A 21,465-nucleotide genomic window follows, 5' to 3' on the forward strand; every position below is an offset into this window, starting at 1 on the left:
AAGGTCGTTATAGTTTCTCATATTGATGTTAACCATAATTCTGATTGTCTTAATGAAGTGGCATAATGGACATTTTTACCAATTAAGCATAAAGCTTTAGCTAAAAATTAAAATACTGGAAATGGCAGTCAATTCTGAAACTGGCTACCATGAAGTTCTGCCAGCATATTTAAGCTGGCCACTCAAAGGTGAAACTACCTATTGTCGCTCTCAGCAGACCCTTTACCAGTTGAGTTCCCTCTCTACTGAATTTCTTCATTAATTCCTATGACATTTTACTTTTATTTAATTAGATAATTATCTAATTCCACTTGAGCTATTTGTAAATGTGTTTTCAGGAGTCTAACTCTCAGAACACGTTGTTTGCTATCAGACAGTGAAAATATTATATTGATAATTAGTTTCCCCATGGAACAATGTTATAAGAAATTTTTCTCCAATTGACTTTGATTGAAAAGAAAACAAGTCAGTATTTTGCCAGTGAATGCATATTGGCTTAGGTTTTCAGTGTATTTTAGATTTATTTTTAACTTTGGCTTTCTCTTTGAGCCAGAATAGATCATCTTCTTCTGAGGATTTTTCTCCTCTTTTGCTGATTAGCTATAGAATGAGGAGAAGCACCTGACGGGCCACATTACGAAGGCTGCTAAGCGGTTTACAAGTCTCAGTAATTAATGACTATTTTTATCACAAAGAATATAGACTGGCTTCTTCCATCTATCTGAAACTCAATGTAAGCCCCTATAAGCCTCAATGCAGCATAATTGGTGCAATAGAGCTGAAAATGAGATGGAGGATATAATGCTGCTTCAGTAATCCTGCCTTTAGCTAAAATGGAACAGTAGAAGCCCCTGGCAGCTTCCAGTGTGGTCGCCACTAAGATTTAAAGCCAGCCAGCAGTCTAGAGTTCCTTGCAAAGCCCACATCACTGTTTAAGTCCTTAAGTAGAGTTCAAATGTTTTAAATAATGCTATTTACGAGAATGATTTACTGTGGTAAACAATTTGCTTTTCATCCTTTTGGCTCTAATTGGGTGTTTTCTCTGATTAGGAGCAATCATGGACTGTGTACTTATATTAGTTTTTATTCTGACCACCCTGTGCTTAAAATGTGCTCTCAAACCTCTTGGGATGAACAAATGGGTTTTGCTTTCTCAGTGTTGTTATTAAAAAATCCACTCTCTTGTAAATCATAATATGCTAATAATAGGTCTGGGGACTCAACTGGGAAAATGCAAAAAGCTTCACATTCATGAAGGCATGCTAAGTGACACCACAATAAGTGCTGGATAATGTGTTTGTTTCAGATTTGTGACCATCCTCTCAACAGCCAGGATAGCACTATGTTGTCCTAACAAGCCATAATCACAAATAAGCTGCTAGAACTTTTCTACAATATGACTGGAAAAAAATACTCAAAGCAAAAATGCAAACAAAGGGAGGGGCTAGAGAAAACTTTCAGGAGATTCCAAGACAAGCCAGGGTCTCAGCTATCTCTTTTAATAGAACCTAAGCATTTCACTCCAGTTCTTCCTCACAATGCTGGTACCACCAACTGTAAAAATTAAAAGACTGGTTTCACCCAAAGAAGGCTATATTTGGAGATCCATTAACAGCACCTTCTGTGGGTATTACATAACAGCTGAATGCCACTTCTCTGTGGATACCCAAAGTTAGACAATCTAAAAGCATCTCTTGAGGATATACCACCTATTCCAAATTCACCACATTCATAGTGGAAACCAAATGGTATCCGGTTAATCAGGGATGTGGTTAGAATTAACACAATAATACAGACAAATCCAATGGGATGGAGAAACCAGTTGTAGTTCAAATCTTTTAAGAATTACTACAGATGATAAATTCTCTTAGGATGAGAGCCTAAAATACTACCTCTTCCATTATCCCATGATATACAACAGGAGGGTTTCACTATGGCATAGTCTCCTGAATGACACTGTGTACTGCCTGGTTCATAAGGAGCTGTGGAGGAAGGTCCAGGAACAATTCCAACTGGTGAATGAAAAGCAGAGTGAAATAAAAGTAAAATCTGGATCTATTCACTGCAAACAAAGCATTCATCGTAAAAGGGCAAATTGGGTATTTATCAGTTATTTTTTTTTTACCATTCTTGCAAGGTTAAAGACCTTAGTAATCCAAAGTGTAGATTTTTCTATGATGCAGATCTGAGCACACAAATTCTTATTCTCTTTAAACACAAAAGTTGAATCACATTAAGATCCAAAGTTATGACTGATTTATTTTATGCTCAGTTGTATCTGATTCTTTGTGACTCCATGGACTGTACCCACCAGGTGCCTCTGTCCAGGGAATTCTCCAGGCAAGAATAGTGGGGTGGTTTGCCATTCCCTTCTCCAGGAGATCTTTCTGACCCAGGGAGTGAACCCAGGTCTCCTGCATTGCAAGCAGATTCTTTACCATCTGAGCCATCAGGGAAGCCCCAATGTTATAGAATCTAGGTAATATTACAGAGGTGATGTAGCATCCTGGTCAAGATGGCTGGACCCCAGAGCTAGATTGCCTGGAAGTGATTCTCATTTCTGCCAATTTTCAGCTGTGTAACCTTAGACACATTCTTCACTTAGCCTGTAAAATGGGTTAAAATTACAAATTTCCTTAATAGATTATTAGGATGACTGAAATACAGTATTATTTAATAAATAAGTAGTCAGAAGCCTGAATATGTACACACCATTTTGAGGATCATACACTTAGGAAATCATGGGGGCAGAGCAAGCATCCTGTGATTCTGTTGTGTACTCCACTAAAACCCCCACACTGACTCAATAAAAGTACTGATGATTCTGGTGAGAACAATGTGGTACTGGGAGGATAAGGAAATGTAGGAACAAGTAATTAGGAGAGGAAGATGCAACCCAGATTCTGAATAAGCAAAATGAAGGAGGAACATTGAAAGGATTAGAAGAGCAAAGGAAGGTGATGAAATGCTCCATAGCAGTGTCTGTCAGCCCAGGTGCTTGATTGGAACTATTACATATTAGATGAGTGCTTACACTAAAAAAGATTGAACAACTGGTTCAGGCAAACAACACACGACTTATATTTGTATTTAGCTTTTTCCTACCCTACACATCTATGCTACCTTTCATCCATGGTCCTGAAAAGCCGCTAACTCCTCAGTGTCATCCAACTAGGAAATACAATCTTGGACTGGCTACTAAGTCTCCTTCAAACACACCTGAATTCCTTTTAAGATTTTCAATATTATAAAGAAGCAGATAATGTTGTTACCTTCTTCATAATTGTTTAGATTCATGAGCTCTGTGCTGCGCTGTGCTTAGTCACTCATTCATGTCCCACTCTACGACCATATTGACTGTAGCCTACCCTCTGTCCATAGGGATTCTTCAGGCAAGAATACTGGACTGGGTTGCCATGGCCTCCTCCAGGGGATCTTCCCAGGGATGGGACCCAGGTCTCTTGAATTGCAGGTGGATTCTTTACTGTATGAGCCAGCATACTGGAGTGGGTAACCTATCCCTTCTCCAGGGGCTCTTCCCAACCCAGGAATTGAACTGGGGTCTCCTGCATTGTAGGCAGATTTTTTATCAGCTGAGCTACCAGGGAAGCCCCTTCAGGAGCTCTTCATGAGCCCCTTCATGAGTTAGTTAGTTCAGTCACTCAGTCGTGTCATAAGATTTACATACTATCAAAAAGCTACTGGCTACTCTGCATAAGAATGCTGATAACGGGACTTTCCTGGTAGTCCAGTGGTTAATTACGCCATGATCTCAATACAGGTGGCATGTGTTCAATGCCTGGTCAGGGAACTAAGATACTGCATGGCCAAAAAATGAATGCTAATAATACTGAATATTGTGCCATATATTTGATTTGTCAGTCCTTCAAAAATATCATTTCCATCAAACAGTGTCTGTAACAGAAATGTCTCTTTTATTGTTTATATTCTCCAATGTCACATGGACTGTTTGAAAATATTACTTTTTTTTTTAAGTTGGGTATGTCTGTATCTGATTTAAAATCATTTCTTCACTGAATAACCTTGGCTACATCTGACTGTGAACAATTCACATTTTCTGTAGGATTATCATTCTATTACATGATTCTGTTGCTACAATGCTTTTGCATTAAAATAATGTACCCTTGATAGGATTCCAGATTATAAATTTTTAGACAAGAAAATAAAATCATTTCCCAACCACTCAAGAATAAATATTCTCATGAATTTACCTATACACAAAGCTTTAGTTTTGCTTGCTTCTTCTTCAGCCTCACACTTTCCTTAGAGATATTTATGACTTATTCTGGTTATTGCAGGCTTAGAATCAATGGTGGATATTAATAGAGGCAAATATCTGCTCAATATAGAGAATAAAAAATATAGATTAAAATTACAATGGTCTATAATTAATAGAGATGCACATGTGCCCTAAGAGAAGGACATTGTTTGCTCTTAGAAACATTTACAAGAAGGAACAAATCTATTACCAATATTGTAGGCAAGATTCCTGAGTTTTATGCAGAAGGTTAGACATAGGGTCCTCTGAGATTCTATGATCCTAAACCAATTCACGGTAACCTATCACAAGATGTGGGAAAAACTTTCAGGAAAAGAAGTCTTAATTCTTAGTATACTTTCCATTAGATATTTGGTAATTAATTTATTGGATTATTATGTTAAGGCAGTTGCTATGGACTTAGGAGTACTATAGACTTGGTTCTGAATGCCAGCTTTGACCTTTATTAGTCAATTTACTTAATCTCTTGGAAACACTTTTTTTTAATAGGTAAAATGAGATTAATAATACCTACTACATAGGGTTTTTATAAGGACTGAGTAAAATAATCTTTTAATGCTAACACAATTCTCAGCAAAGAATGAGGGCACAATACACAGAGGCTATTATAACACATATAAGTCTGAAGAAATAAAAATTTTAAATAGCCATGTCACTGAGGATGTTTTTAAAAGTTATAGAATGCAATTGTGCCAAAGTTGTGCATAAAAGTGATTCATTTATGAGAAGATCAAACCATTTTTTATGAGATCAATATATTCACCCCTGTGTTTCAATTATGACTTCTTGATCTGTTAATATTTCTTTGTTTGTTTATGTCATCCAACTCATTTATCTTGACATCCTCTGAAAGCACTTCAAAATGAATCACTAAGTGTGTTTTTCTTGTTTGGCAGTTACCTTTTTCAGTAGCTATAAATTTAGAGACCATTACCTTCACTGGAGGATCTAAAGGAAGTTTGGGGGCAGTGGAAGGGGAGTAGAAGTGTTCACTGGAAGGAATTGTTTGGTCTTAAGTATAGAAATAAATGTTGCCTATACAAAATGAAGGTTCTAAAGAAATGCAAGGAGAAAGTCAGCACTGAGGTCCTAAACTCTAAATGGAAAATTAAGAAACCAGGAAACCCAACAGAACTAACAAAACAAGACTTAATGAATAATTGGTTTGAACTGGGGTTTGTTTCCTTTTAAAATCCTAATTTTAAATTCATCAGGAACTATTTGTTGAAGAAATTGAGACTTAACTTATAAATTGCCATCAGACATCAGTTAATTTTTATTTATCAAGACAATGAGCAATAAACACTTATTTATAATTTTTATTGATTTTATTGATCAATGTTGAACAGAAAAAAAACTAGTCATTCCAAACAGCAGATATGTAGTATTCTTTGCCAAAAGGATAAATTCCACTCAACCAGAATACAAAATTCAGATTCATGCCTTTTTTAATATTCTCCAATTCATTTCCCTCAGTGTTTAATTCACCAAATATTAATAAAGCAGAAACAATTTGCAGCCTTTGATACCTATGTTGCAAAATTGCTTTCAGTAATCCATTGATAGAACTCATTGTCCAACATACTTCTTTGTTCTCCCACTGTATTCTCCGTCCTTTGGTACCTGAAGATTCAAAAACCAAAATAAAAATAACAACAGTAGTTCCAGCCTTCCCACTAAAATACTTCTTGCTCTACCTGCTAAGTTTCTTCCTTTTCCCCAAACAATGAGGAGCATTCTGAAATTCCAAGTAGATCTTTATGTTATTGTGATGCATTATTATGGGAAAGACTGAGGAAGAGTTACACTAGAGACTGGAAGTGTGGGGACGGCATTTTTTTAAGGAGACTAAGATATTCAGGTTTGATATTGGGTTTGTTGGACGTGGATAAACAAGTAATATTACAATGAGCTTTTATCTTCTTGTGGAGTTTGAAACGTAATCAATTTAATTCATTTTGACACATCTTTTTAGTGGCTAGTGTTTGTTTTTGCTTGACCAACTTAAGGCTAAGTACTGGATGCTTGAATCATGGCTACATTATCTATACAACGATTTTTACTACGAATTTATTGAATCCTTACAAATGGAGAAAACCATAAATAATGCAAAAGATGAAACATGTTGGGTATTGTTTTCAGTAAGACTTGCCCAGTGCAGAATCCACCACCTTTTACCTGGTAGTAGCGACCATCTGTGTGATTTTGCTATTATAACGGTGCTTAGAAATTAAGTATTATGTACAGGCCGAATCCCATGAGCTCTGTTTAGAACTAAGCACGCACATGCACACATGCAGGGGCTAGGTTTTGAATCAAGGTTAGTAGGCATTTGTGTTGCAGGCAAAACGGATAAGTCATGAAGAAAAGAATTTGAGTTAAGTATGTGAAAGTCGCTCAGACGTGTCCGACTATTTGCGACCCCATGGACTATAGAGTTCATGGAATTCTCCAGGCCAAAATACTTGAGTGAGTAGCTTTTCCCTCCTCCGGGGGGGGCGGTCTTCCCAACCCAGAGACTGAACCCAGGTCTCCCGCATTGCAGGCAGATTCTTTACCCGCTGACCCTCCAGGGAAACCTAAGAATACTGGAGTGGGTAGCATATACCTTCTGCCGCAGATCTTCCTGACCCAGGAATCGAACTGGGGTCTCCTGAATCGCAGGTGGGTTATTTACCAGATGAGCCATATAGGAAGGCTAAAGTGCATCTGCAAGTTCACCTCAGCTCCAAGGTGCAGCACAGTACTTGCTTTGCCTACTTATTCTGGTCACACCAGTGTCTGCAATAAACCATAAGGTTGTAGGCCATGGAGTTCTGCCTAACCTACTGGTTGGTATATCTGCCTGGGAGGAAAACTCAAGAACTGAGGAATGGAGAAATTTCTCTTCCAAGGCCTTCTAAAGTAACCTGGAATGAGGGCAATTTTTGCAACCTGACCTTACCTAAAATGGTAGCAGGAGTAGGAACATATCCTGCATGTGTCCATGCTAAGTCACTTCAGTTGTGTCCAACTCTTTTGTGACCCTGTGGACCATAGCCCACCAGGCTCCTCTGTCCATGGGATTCCCCAGACAAGAATACTGGAGTGAGTAGCTGTTCTCTTCTCCAGGGGATTTTCCCCACCCAGGGATCAACCCTGAAACTTTTATGTCTACTGCATTGGCAAGCAAGTTCTTTACCTCGAGTGCCACCTGGGAAGCCCCAAGAACATATCATAAGGACTATATTCCAAGCTTTCTCATGTAGCTCCTTTAACCCATGCAACAAGGAAATGCAATATGAACTATGTTTTATGGATAAATAAACTAGGACATTTAAAGTTATATGCTCTAAATCACTCAGCTAGTTTAAAGCCAGAATTTGAACCAAATATAAGAAAGTGCTTTTTTTTTTCCATAATACATGACATCCTTTCAGATTTCTTCGCTTTCTTTGTTTTTCCATTTTCAAGAATATACCTTCATAGACTTTATACTCTTTTTTTGTTTCTATCAAAATTATTGTATCTAAAATTCAGGGCAGTAATATTATTATTGGAATAATATGCCTAAAAATAATTCACTGAAAAAAATCTAAAACAAATCTTGGTTGATATTAAAGAAATTATACTAACTATCGGAGAAGGCAATGGCACCCCACTCCAGTTCTCTTGCCTAGGAAAATCCCATGGCTGGAGGAGCCTGGTGGGCTGCAGTCCATGGGGTCAAGAAGAGTTGGACACAACTGAACGACTTCACTTTCACTTTTCACTTCATGCATTGGAGAAAGAAATGGCAATCCACTCCAGTGTTCTTGACTGGAGAATCCCAGGAACAGGGGAGCCTGATGGGCTGCCATCTATGGGGTCTCACAGAATCAGACACAACTGAAGTGACTTAGCAGCAGCAGCAGCAGCATACTAACTATTAAGCTTCTGCCTTTTCATACTGTTTATGGGGTTCTCAAGGCAAGAATGCTGAAGTGGTTTGCCATTCCCTTTTCCAGTGGACCACATTTCATCAGAACTCTCCACCATGACCCGTCCATCTTAGGTGGCCCCACACAGCATACCTCATAGTTTCACTGAGTTAGACAAAACTGTGGTCCATGTGATCAGATTGGTTCATTTCCCGTGATTGTGATTTTCAGTCTGTCTGCCCTCTGATGGAGAAGGGTAAGAGGCATATGGAAGCTTCAGACTCTTGAGAGTCCCTTGGACTGCAAGGAGATCCAACCAGTCCATCCTAAAGCAAATCAGTCCTGAATATTCATTGGAAAGACTGAAGCTGAAGCTGAAACTCCAATACATTGGCCATCTGATGTGAAGAACTGACTCATTAGAAAAGACCCTGATGCTGGGAAAGATTGAAGGTTGGAGAAGAGGGGGATGACAGAAAATGAGATGGTTGGATGGCATCACCGACTCAGTGGACATGAGTTTGAATAAGCTCTGGGAGTTGGTGATGGACAGGGAGGCCTGGTGTGGGGCAGTCCATGGGGTCACAAAGAGTTGCACACAACTGAGAAACTGAACTGAACTGACTGATCAAACTTTTGTCCAAAATTTAAATAGCCAAATAACTTGAAAATTAATTTTTATCCCTAATATTGCAATGCCATTACTGAAGATCCTAAATAGATGCACCATAAAAAGGAAATGGCAACTCTCTCCTGTATTCATGCCTGGAGAATCCCATGAACAGAGGAGCCTAGTGGGCTACAGTCCATGGAGTCACAGTCAGTACACAATTGAGCAGCTAAAAAATAGGTGCAAGTTTTATAAGTGGCTTCAAAGCTATTAAGATATATTAAAATATCTTTAATAGGTATCAATATTACATATATTTTATTGCATTATATCACCTGGAACAATCTGCAGTTTATTTATGGTGCATGTTATTATTCTCAGCCAATCCCCTGAGTGTGACTTACAAATGAAACTTTAATAGAATTGTCTTTATTCAAAGCTTAGAGGTCACAAGGCTTCTCCGTTGCTTTTCTGTGCTAAAATATTCTCTTTTAAAGTCCTAGAGATTACGGTACACAGTGAGAAGAGAAATATTCTTTCTACCAGCATTGCAAAGTTTCCAAATATAAATTGAAGTAGAATCTGCATAAATATTTAAATGTTCCTCAGTCTATTATTATCATTGTGTTCATAGTATGAGCCTCATCTATGAAAGGAATCAAAGCCTGAATTTATATTCTCTACCAAAATAATTACCCATTGCATCTAATTTTGAGGGTAAATTATTTAAGAAACTGGGGCCATCTGCTTGTGGAGGACAGACATTAGTGAAACCAAGGTATGATCCTTCCTGTCATGTTTTAGGATTAGTATCTTTCCCTGATGTTGCTGTGCATACTTTCTTGCTGCATTAACTACAGGGATTCCAGTTTGTCTGTTGAGAACTGATGTCTGTTTGCATGTGTATTCTTACTGTGAAAAGATATATAGTCATGACTCTGAAATAATCCTGGTGGGCGAATGTGGATATACCAGGATTCTCTGGCAATGTTTTTAAGAGATTCTGAATGGGTCTGCACTCAGGCTTTTAAAGAATTTCGAGTCTGTGTCTACTCCTGGTGCTGCCTGCCAGCTCCAATTTCTTTACTTTAAAGGACTAATCTCCTTTTAAGGAAGGGCATTAACTCACCAAAAAGGAAATGGTGTGCGTGTAATGACAAATGAACATGGCTCTTCTCTTCTATTTGATAGAAGGGCATTTGTTCTGTCTAAATTGTATATTCTTTTGTAAACAGACTCTCCAGCCCTCTAGCTAGAGGAATCAATGCCCTGTGCAGATGATGCCAGACCTTTATTCAGAAATGCATGCACTTGATTTATAGTAAAGTTTTGATATTTAACCTTCTGTCTAAACCTTGAATCAGGACCCTAGGGCAAGGACAAACGTCTTCATCTTTTTAAATTTAAAAATTTGTTTTGAACTATAGAAGAGAAATTAAAATCCCAGAATGATTTGAGTCTGTGAGCGTAAAAATAGCCCTCTAGCATTGTATGCATTTGTAACGAGAGTCATAATCTAAGGATCAGTCTCTCAAAATGAGAATGAGAATCAAAAGAATTAGAACAAAAAAGTTGTGTCTGTGGAAAGACATCCATAAAGCCCTGTGAATGTAAAAACCAAGCCAAGCCAATTAAAATTCAAGCTTATTTAAATACAACTCTATACCCTGTTCTCCAACATACATACAAATATACACATAAAAAATACAATGTAACCTAAAATTATGCTATTTAGAATTTTTTAAAAAGTAATTACAGGACTTAACTTATATAGCAGCTAGGGAAATTATCACAGGTTGTAGCTACTGCCACCATAAGAATTGGTTTCAATTCAGCCTTTAATGAGATCAGCTACTTCTATTCATTTTCATGGGTACCTACTTCTGTAATGAAAAGGATTAATTTGAAGTTCCTAGAAATGCATCACCTAGCTCATGTTGGAGGGTAGCTAGTCTGTGGGCCATAAATATAAATTCTTCAAGTGGTAGGTTGACTATTTCATTAAAACTGATGATGTTTTAGTATTTCATATGCAGAGCCATGCAAAGGTGGTATAAAGCAAGGTTTTAACAGAGAATGTATTTGAGGAGGAAAAGCTGTCATGGAAAAGTGATTGTTAGTTACTCAGAAATGCACACGCCGGGGTAGGAGGATGCTTCCTTTGTCAAGCAAATGCAAAATAATCTTTGAATTTCAGGTGTTTCTTATGGATAAAATGTGCCTGCAAAACATATCCCCACATCTAACATAGTACAAAGGCAGGGAAAGGCGTCTGTGGCATGGCTACCCTTCAAAGTCAATGATATTAATTTATTTCCCTTTTCTCTAAGTAAAGAGAATCATGACTGGAGGGTAATATTCGAGGTTTGGGAGAAGACAGTGTGCACAGTATGGTTACTCACCCTGTCTGGGTTAGCCCCTAATTGGAAGTCCTTTTCCAGCAGACCATCTCTAACGCTGAACCAATACCTTTCAGAGAGACAGTGTCAGCAAGGGCCGACTACAGTCTTGTTCAGTGTGAGGGAAGCTGCAAAACTGGCATCAGATCCATAAAGCACACGTTCATTAAATTCCCTGAGAAGCCTACAATGACTCAGAGTCGTCATGTTATGTAAGTTTTCCACATGTAATAACCAAGCAAGTAAGTTAGCCCCAATTTGATCAATTCAGTGAGAAGAGAAAAATAAAAACCATGTGGTTTCATATGAAATCAGGGACAATCACTGTTCTGGGTTTTTCAGTAAGAGCATTATGGACATGTTTTACAGATTCTGTTTTCTGGTAAAGGAAGAGTTGACTAGGATTTTGAGAGGTAACCATTAAAAACATTCAAAATATCAAGAATTATTTGTAAAATGGTGCTTATCCATCTATTTTTTTAAAGTGGAAATTTTGTAGAAAATGGTAAAAATGTTTATTTCTTTCAAAATGCTTTCCAGAAACTGTTTTGAATCTTAGCAGAGTGTCCATCATTTTGCAAATGAGTAATAACATATAATGATTCTGAGCCCTGCTGCATAAATCCCACTTTGGGAGCAGTATCCTCTGTGACATCTATAAACCAATGACAAGATCACCAATAACAACGTCATCTACACCAATCAGCCATAGCATAGTGAGCCCATCTGGGGTACTGTCCTCCCTGGCACCAGACAGGTAAAGAAGGGAGCTCATAGTTGATGTATGAAACCTTCTGTTGTACCTAACACAGGCAGAGGGTTATCTTTCTAAATATTTGCAAGACTCCTGTCACTTAGGTATATAATACTCTGAGAAGACAAAAGGAAGAGAAAAAAAGGAAGTTAAAAAATGTATTTTTCAAGCCGTTGTGCTAAGGCATGTCAGGGCACGAGTGACTGCCAAGTCTGAGTAGCTCTTCAGTGAATGTGTTTATGTAAAATGAAAACCACAAATTAACTCAGTGAAAAGAAGCGGATGAAAAGGATTCCCAATTCATTATTTCCATTATACAGTCCAAACCACTGGTTAGTTTTTTTCACTCTCAAGTGTTTACTGGTTAGTTTTACACCATGCTAATCAAAGTCACAATCAAGAGACTATCGTATGGAACAGAAGAGCATTCATATTTTTTTCCTCAGCTTTGTTGAGGTATAATTGACAAACATCATCTCTGAAATATCCAAACTAGTATGGATATTAACGTCTAAAAGAAAACATTCATTCTTTATCACTCTGATTCGTAGCTCCATCCATAAAAATGAGTGAATAATTCCTTGCTGTTATTTTTGCTAAGTCATTCCGAATCTTTTGCCACCGCATGGACTATATACTGCCAGGCTCCTCTGTCCATGGGATTTTCCAGACAAGAATACTGGAGTGGGTTGCTGTTTGCTACTCTAGGGTATCTTCCTGACCCAGGGATTGAACCCATGTTTCCTACATTGCATGTAGATCCTTCACTACTGACCCACCAGGGGAGCCTGTAAATAATTCATTAGGTGGCTATAAAAATTAAGTGAAGAAATATATGTAAAGTGGCTAGCACATTGCCAGCACTCAACAAATATTTCAATGACTAAATCAGCAAAAATCAACTTTTCCTTAGTTCAGACTATGAAGCAAGTGTTAGAGTTTAAAAAAAACTGTAACAGAAAGATTAAAAGAAACAGAAGATCCAGATAACTATTATTCACTATAATTGAATTTCCATTTGTGATTAAACTTCTGCTTCTTTATAACTAAAAAGATATTAGGATAGTAGGTCGTAACATTTGTTGTGAATGTCTCCACATGAAAAAAGAATGATTGTTTCTAACTACAAGGCTCCAGAGTACTTACATTACACTTCACGACTAAGATCCCAATATCAACTCCCAATTTCATAGGTGAAAACAGCAGAAAAAGCATGCACAATTTGAAATTCAGAATGTGAACTGCATTTTTGCTTTCTTAAATAGCTTATTTTCTCATACAATTAGTCATTGATTTAGCAGTATATTTTGGACATCTACTATGTGTTAAATATAATGCAAGTACTAGCAAGAAATATTAGAGTTAATAAGATAGAGCTTACAACTGACACACACATTCAACACTCACATTTACAATCAACTGAAAACAAATCGCTGTTGCTGTTCAGTTGCTCAGTCATGTCTAAGTCTTTGCAACTCCATGGACTGCAGCATGTCAGGCTTCCCTGTCCTTCACTATCTCCTGGAGTTTGGTCAAACTCATGTCCATTGAGTTGATGATACCATCCAACCAGGTCATTCTCTGTCACCACCTTCTCCTCCTGCCCTCAATCTTCCCCAGCATCAGGGTCTTCTTCAATGAATCAGTTCTTCCCATAAGGTGGCCAAAGTATTGGAGCTTCAGCTTCAGCATCAGTCCCCCAGTGAATATTCGGGGTTGATCTCCTTAAGATTGGATTGTTTGATATCCTTGCTGTCCACAGGACTCTTGAGAGTCTTCTCCAGCACCACAATTCAAAAGTATCTGTTCTTCAGCACTCGGCCTTCTTTAAGGTCCAGCTCTCACATCCATACATGACTATTGGAAAACCCATAGCTTTGATAATTTAGACCTTTGAGGGCAAAATGATGTCTCTGCTTTTCAATACACTGTCTAGGTTTGTCATAGTTTTCTTTGAAAGAGCAAGGGTCTTTTAATTTTATGGCTGCTCACCATTCACAGTGATTTTGGAAATCTAGAAAATAAAATCTGCCACTGTTTTCACTTTTCCCCTCATCTATTTGCATGAAGTAATGGGACCAGATGTTTTTTGAACAAGAAAGTCAATCAAAGGTCCTAAAGTTGAGTGGGGTTTTGACAAATATAACAAAAGGGGAAGAAAGTTATGCGCAGAGAGAATAGCACAAACAAATGTTCAGATAATGAAAATAGAAGATATGATCTGTCCTTTCTTTATCTGAAAAAATCCCACTCTTTGTCCAAAGTGTCATGCAATATTTAAAGCAACTGTTTATCCCTTCTCACATCTTCTTAATTGTTCTTCTTCCATAACATCTTTTATTTTGCACTAGTAAGTTAAGAGACTCCCTAGATGAGGAACATCTAGAATCAAGATTTAGTTCTGTAGGCTCTTATGTGGTACCTGGAACATAATAGTCACTAAAAATATTCATTCTAAAATGTGGAGAAAGAGGGACAATGAGAAGCTATGATATATGATGTATAATAAGAAATACATATTTGGTCTTCATCCCCATTTCTGGGTACTAAAATCCTTGGGATTTTCTAAGCGAGGAAAAAGAAAAGGTATTTTTTTTATGTTAATGAGATGACTTTTGGACCCCACGTAGGGGTGGAAGCAGGTTGAACCAACCACGTAACAACAGAACTAACCATGTAACAACTTGAAGCTTGGAATTTTCAGTCCTTCACACCTCCAACTTCTGGGGACGGGAAGACTGGAAAATGATTTCAACACTCATGCCTATGTAATGAAGCCTCCATTAAAAAAAAAAAGAAAGAAAGAAGGGTCAGAGAACTTATGTGTTGGTGAACACGTGGAGACCTGAGAGAATGGCGCAGTCAAAGAGTATAGAAGCTCTTTGCCTCTTCCCTATACCGTTTCCTACACGTCTCTTTTCTGGCTGTTTCTGAGTTATATCTTTTTATAATGGACTGGTAATCTTGTAATCAAAATGTTTCTCTGAGTTCTGTGAGCTGCTTTAGCAGATTAATAGAAGGAGAGAGGGGGTCATGAGAAACTATGGTTAGAAGCAGCTTGGCTTTTGAGTGGCATCTGAAGTGGGGAGAGAAGGGGTGCAGTCCTGAGGGATTGAAGCCTCAGTCTGAGAGATCTAATGCTAACTTGTAGATAGTGTCGAACTGAGCTGACACCAGCTAGTGTCTGGAGAATTGCTTAGTGCTGTGTGGGAACCACACCCCTCCACAAAAATGTGGAGCCCCTGAATAAGGAGGTGGTTTAAGTTATTTGAGAAGAAGAGACTCACGGTGATTTTAGTTTGATGACGACTGAATAGCCAAGTGAAGGTTCTGTCCAATTTTTGCATACACAGGACAAGAATTAAACAGATAGCCAGGACAGTAGAAAAATATTTGAGAGGTGTCTGCATTGTGGTAACTGTGTATTTAAAAAAAAAAAAAAAGATGAAGAGTACCCTAATAAAGAAGACTGAGGGACAACTAGGGGCTTCCCTGCAACAATTTGGCAGACAGAAAGAACATGAAAATACAGAAAATTGAAAAAAATTAGAAGAGGGCTGGGTGAACTTATTGTTAGAGGATTCCAAGGAGAACAAAATAGCCGAAAAGAAAGGAGAGAGATCAAGAAAAACTGAGAAAGAGCTATTAGAGTTATGATTTCTGTGTTCACTGGATACCAGCAAAAATTATTTGGAGGCAGAATGGAAGTCATTTTATCAGAAGGAATTTTTCTTCCCATCCTGGGTACACTCACATGCATGAACATCTTATCAGAGAACAGAGTCTATAAAAGTTATATGATATATCAATAGTTTTATGAGTGAAAAGAAAGTGTTTATTCAAAGCAATTCCAATATACTACTGTGATTTGCACATAGCAACATCATTTTAGGAGTGCATTAGATGAAGATTTTGTACTTAGGACTTTATAATATGAATTTTTTAAAGCCTACCATTATTAAAATTTCTGAGAGTTAGAAATTTTACACTGACTATCACAATTAAACTACAGTGGGAAATCAGTCTTGAGGCAGAAATAAGAAGCCTGAATGCTATTTCAGAATCAGTAGTTCTATTTTTATGAGGGAAAATAGATACACTTATAAAATACAGTAGAAGAATCAGACTGCCCAGAGGTAATTTAGCCTGAATGTTTTGCATTTTAGAAATTGTGTATAGGTTGTGAGGAAAGGAGTGTAAAAAGTTGAAGAAATGAAAATAGATGACTGCCTGATTCAGTTTGTAATTAAATATTTAGATTATCACTCTTAACCTTTAAATTTATTTCAATTTTGTTAAGATTGAAAGTCAAATTACAAATTGAAGAATATTGTTAGCTGAGCTAGTTTAAGACAAAATAAGCTCATACTGAGGGTCGACTTTTTTCTATATCATATAAATAAGCAAAGAAAACATTTCCCATAATATATATAATATGAAAGTTAGTATATTTTCACAGTAGAATTAATTTAATAATCTAAATTCATGTCTTATGAAGCCATGTGGAAATCATTGTTTATCCTTTTCTTCTTTATAGTAGATATTCAATCAACCATCCACTCATTTATCTATTCAAGCAATAGTTGAATGCTTACTATACATCAGGTACTGTGGTAGGTACTGGTCATCCAACCATGAAATAGATTTTTTCCCAGGTGGTGCTAGTGGTAAAGAACCTGCCTGCCAATGCAGGAGACCTAAGAGTCACGGGTTCAATCTCTGGGTCAGGAAGATCCCCTGGAAAAGGGCATGACAATCCACTCCGGTATTCTTGCCTGGAGAATCCTATGGACAGAGGAATCTGGTGAGCTAGAATCCATAGGGTCGCACAGAGTCAGATATGACTGAAGCAACTTAGCATGCATGCTGACTCTCAAGAGCTGAAAACCTCCCAGTGCTTTCTGCTGCTGCTGCTGCTGCTAAGTCGCATCAGTCGTGTCCGACTCTGTGCGACCCCATAGACGGCAGCCCAACAGGCTCCCCCGTCCCTGGGATTCTCAGGCAAGAACACTGGAGTGGGTTGCCATTTTCTTCTCCATTGCGTGAAAGTGAAAAGCGAAAGTGAAGTCGCTCAGTCGCGTCCGACTCGTAGCGACCCATGGACTGCAGCCTACCAGGCTCCATCCATGGGATTTTCCAGGCAAGAGTACTGGAGTGGCTTGCCATTGCCTTCTCCACCCAGTGCTTTCTAGATACATCAAAATTTGTCAAAAAAAAATTAATAGAGCAACTTTTAAAATCCAATATACATATGCCATGTATGTATACCACTTAAATGTCTCTCTGTATTAACCTGCACTATTTGTCCTATGATATAGCATAGCTAATGTTCATAGTACACTGAACGTTCAAAAATAAGATCTCTATTATATTCTCTAATACTTTTCCTTCCACTAGTAAAAGGTTTTCATGTTTTTGCTTTGTTTTTATCAAGAGTAAAATTTGGATTTGTTCCCAAACATGTTTATGTAAGTTATGCTTATGATTATAATTATATAAGTCAATTAAATATTGCTTAAACTGATTATATGGTTATGAAATGTGTCTTTGATGATGTTTCTAACTTGAATTCTTTTTAAGACTCAATAAAACTAGGTTACCAATAGGGCTGAATTAGTTTAGGAGACACAACTTTAAATAATTAAAGGGAAAAACCTTAAACATCTTAAAGGCTTCTCTACCAACATTAGTTATTTCACAATGGTCTTTAAGTTCTTGCCCACTTAAAAAAGAAAACAAAACTGACTTTCATACAGGATCTATTATCTGTATGATTTATGCTGGAAAGATGAAACATTGGGCCCATCCTTTAGGGAAAAAAAGCAAAAAATAACTTCGCTGTATATTTTTTAAAAGTTAATAAACAGTACTGTAGGTTTTTTGCTTTCCTGGTAGCTCAGATGGTGAAGAGTCTGCCTGCAATGCAAGAGACCCAGATTTAATCCCTGGATCAGGAAGATCCCCTGGAGAAGGGAATGGCAACCCGCTCCAATATTCTTGCCTGGAGAATTCCACAGACAGAGGAGCCTGGCAGGCCCCAGTCCATGGGGTCACATAGAGTTGGACACGACTCTATGTAATACTCTAAGTAATATTTTTACATTCATTGTAGTTTTTAGGTTAAAAGAAAAGCTTGAATGCATGCATATAACAGGTTATTTTGTGATTCTTCACAGTATTCAACTTTTTCAATTAACTGATCTACTACCAACCTCATCTGCACGTGATAGAAGGCTTTTTGCTGTGCTGGCTACAGACTACAATTCCAAAGACACAGGATATGGCATAAAGGTGTTGCATGCTAACTGCTTAGATAGCACTTTGCTGCTTTGAAACAGGAAAAAATGTTTTTGCGTCTCAGTTTAAAAACGGAAATGAAAGGTAATCATTCAAAGTACAAAAAGACAACTCACAGGGACCAAAACTAACTTCACACGCGCACATTTGTCAACCACCCTGTAGAAACTAATATATTTAACTTGTCACATAGTACCACTCAACTTCTGGGAAATCACCAAATGTGTTATTTAAACTCAGTCTGTGCTTAGGGGAGTACTTTATTTAAAAGAGCCATTTTTATTGGGAAGTATAAGAAGTTAGAACTTCATAGCCCTCAGGTCCTATTCTATGCTTTCTTCTTAGAAGCACAGCACTTCTCCCACTTGATGGATAAAAAGTCCACATAAGGGAGCCATGAGTTGGATAGCATGTCCCTGGAAAGAAACGAGATATGATAGTTTGAAAATTGAGTTTTCTATTGAAAATATTGAGTTAATTCTCAGTGATTTAGGGTATGGATAAATATTTTTACTTGGAATGCACATCCTTGAATGTTATGTTGTAAAAATGTCCAGAAAATTGGATCTGAAAAAAGCCATTTTTCTTCCATTACAAACTAATAGAACAAAGAAAAACAAATGTGTGCACATACCCTATGCTTTATTAAACTACAATGAGTTTAGTCGTTGCCTGTGGGATTTTTATGAGAGCCTTTTCTTACTTTACTCACTCACATGCAGGCCTTTTAATGGTCCTGTTCAGCCTATACTAATTAGCAGACTTTCTGATTACAACATAAAAACTATAATAATAACAGATTAAACTACTTCCAAAAAAGAAAAACCAACAGGTTTTTTTTCTTGTGAGTCTCTTTGGAAAAGCTAGAAGTCCTATGGTACTCAGTCTTCAGTCTAGAAAATATACATAATTCAAATTATGACTTCTCTGTGACTTTTTCACTTTCTTATTTTATCCTAGATGCTGACTTTAATAATTAAATTGCCATCTTATTTAGCAATCTCCTCCATTTTACCCTTAAATCCAATTGTTCATCAAGTTATGTTGATTCGTCCTTTTTCATCTTCTTCACAATTGTCAAAGCCACCCACCGAGTCAAGGACCTCTGTAACTGACACCTGGACAAAAATTCACTTTAACTCATGTTTCCTTTTGCTGTCCACACTGCACATCACTCCCATACGAATTTCCCTCAAATATGGTTTTTATCACTGAAGTCACTTGCTTAAGAATAAAGAAATCTATTGACAACATTATTTATCTAAATGCTATTATTTTTTTGGGCTCCAAAAATCACTGCAGATGGTGATTGCAGCCACGAAATTAAAAGACGCTTATTCCTTGGAAGAAAAGTTATGACCAACCTAGATAGCATATTAAAAAGCAGAGATATTACTTTGCCAACAAAGGTCCATCTAGTCAAGGCTATGGGTTTTTCCAGTGGTCATGTATGGATGTGAGAGTTGGACTATGAAGAAAGCTGAGTGCTGAAGAATTGATGCTTTTGAACTGTGGTGTAGGAGAAGACTCTTGAGAGTCCCTTGGACTGCAAGGAGATCCAACCAGTCCATCCTAAAGGAGACCAGTCCTGGGTGTTCATTGGAAGGACTGATGTTGAGGCTGAAACTCCAATGCTTTGGCCACCTCATGTGAAGAGTTGACTCATTGGAAAAGACCCTGATGCTGAGAGGGATTGGGGGCAGGAGGAGAAGGGGACAACAGAGGATGAGATGGCTGGATGGCATCACCGACTCAATGGACATGAGTTTGGGTGAACTCCAGGAGTTGGTAATGGACAGGGAATTGCAGCCTGGCATGCTGCAATTCATGGGATCGCAAGGAGTCAGACACGACTGAGTGACTGAACTGAACTGATTCTAAATCTTCCATAACCTGTTGTCACTCATCTGATACCTGCGGCTGCTGCTGCTACTGCTGTTTCATTGCTAAGTCATGTCCAACTCTTTTGCAACTGCATGATCTGTAGCCCTCCAGGCTCCTCTCTCCATGGGATTTCCCAGGCAAGAATACTGGAGTGGGTTGCTATTTCCTTCTCCAGGGGCTCTTCCCAACCCCAGGATCTAACCCATGTCTCCTGCTTGGCAGGTGGATTCTCTATCATTGAGCCACTGGGGAAACCCTATTCTAATTTTAGTTGAATGTATAACTCCTTAACATCAGCATAAATCCCATAGCTTATCAAGGGTCTGCAAACTAGGAGCTGTGGACCAAATCTTCTCTGTCACCCTGTGGTCTAAATATGACTTATACAGTTACAACTCATGGTCTAAATATGATATACATTTTTAAGCAGTTGGGAAAAATTAAAAGAATGCTATTTTGTGGTATGTGAAAATTATATAAAATCCTAATTTCAGTGTCTATAAGTAATGTTTTATTGAAACATAGCCTTGCAAGTTTGTTTATATATTGTCTATGACTGAGTTCATACTGCAAAGCAGAGGTGAACAATTGCAGCAGCAACCACACAGCCTACAAAGTCTACAATATTTACTATCTGGCCCTATACAGATATATATGTATTTCTCTCTGTATATATTCATTTCCCTTTATTCAAAACAATACATGCTAGCCATTTTATACACTACTTCATGAGCAATTTTAAACATGAATCGCTTTTTGCAAACTTAGAAAAATACTCTCATTGAAATGCTACTTGGGGTTTAGTGGAAAAACAGCAGGAAAAGAGGGGAAGGAAAGAAGAAACATAAACGTGGAGCAAGAGGAGAATTTAGTGAAAGAAAAAGGTAAATAAGGAAAGCAATAGGGAAGAGATTGTACACATATAGAGGGAGAAAAACAGGATCCAAATCGTTAACATAGGTGGCAATATTCCCACCTCCTACCATGCTGCCCTTTCTCCCTATTAAAAAACAAACAAACAAAAAAACTCACTTATTAGCTCTTATTTAAAAGATTTCATTATTTATCAGCTAAGCCTCATCACAACCCTAATGAAGGCAATGATACTATGCTATTCTAAGTTAGAGATGAGGGGTGTGAGACCTACAGATGTTGACCAAGTGACAGACCAGTAACTGTAACTCAGGTATGACGTCAACGCCCACTGTTACAACACCACGCTGCCTTTCACGTTTTCATCAACACTATGTCCTTTACTCAAGTGTATATTTAGTTCTTTAGAAAATCAAGCATTTTTAAAATTACTATGGAACACTGTCAAA

At 37.7% G+C, this 21,465-nt stretch overlaps 1 long non-coding RNA gene across 1 annotated transcript; it reads left to right on the forward strand.

The window, feature by feature from the left end:
- Positions 1-6,084: 6,084 nt before the first annotated feature.
- LOC132346260 (uncharacterized) lies at positions 6,085-19,490 on the forward strand. Its single transcript, XR_009496035.1, has 3 exons — positions 6,085-6,161; positions 18,139-18,343; positions 19,220-19,490. It is a non-coding gene; the product is annotated as an uncharacterized lncRNA (long non-coding RNA).
- The last annotated feature ends 1,975 nt before the right edge of the window (positions 19,491-21,465 follow it).

This window comes from Bos taurus, chromosome 1 (assembly GCF_002263795.3).
Source record: "Bos taurus isolate L1 Dominette 01449 registration number 42190680 breed Hereford chromosome 1, ARS-UCD2.0, whole genome shotgun sequence".
Classification (NCBI taxonomy): Eukaryota; Metazoa; Chordata; class Mammalia; order Artiodactyla; family Bovidae; genus Bos; species Bos taurus.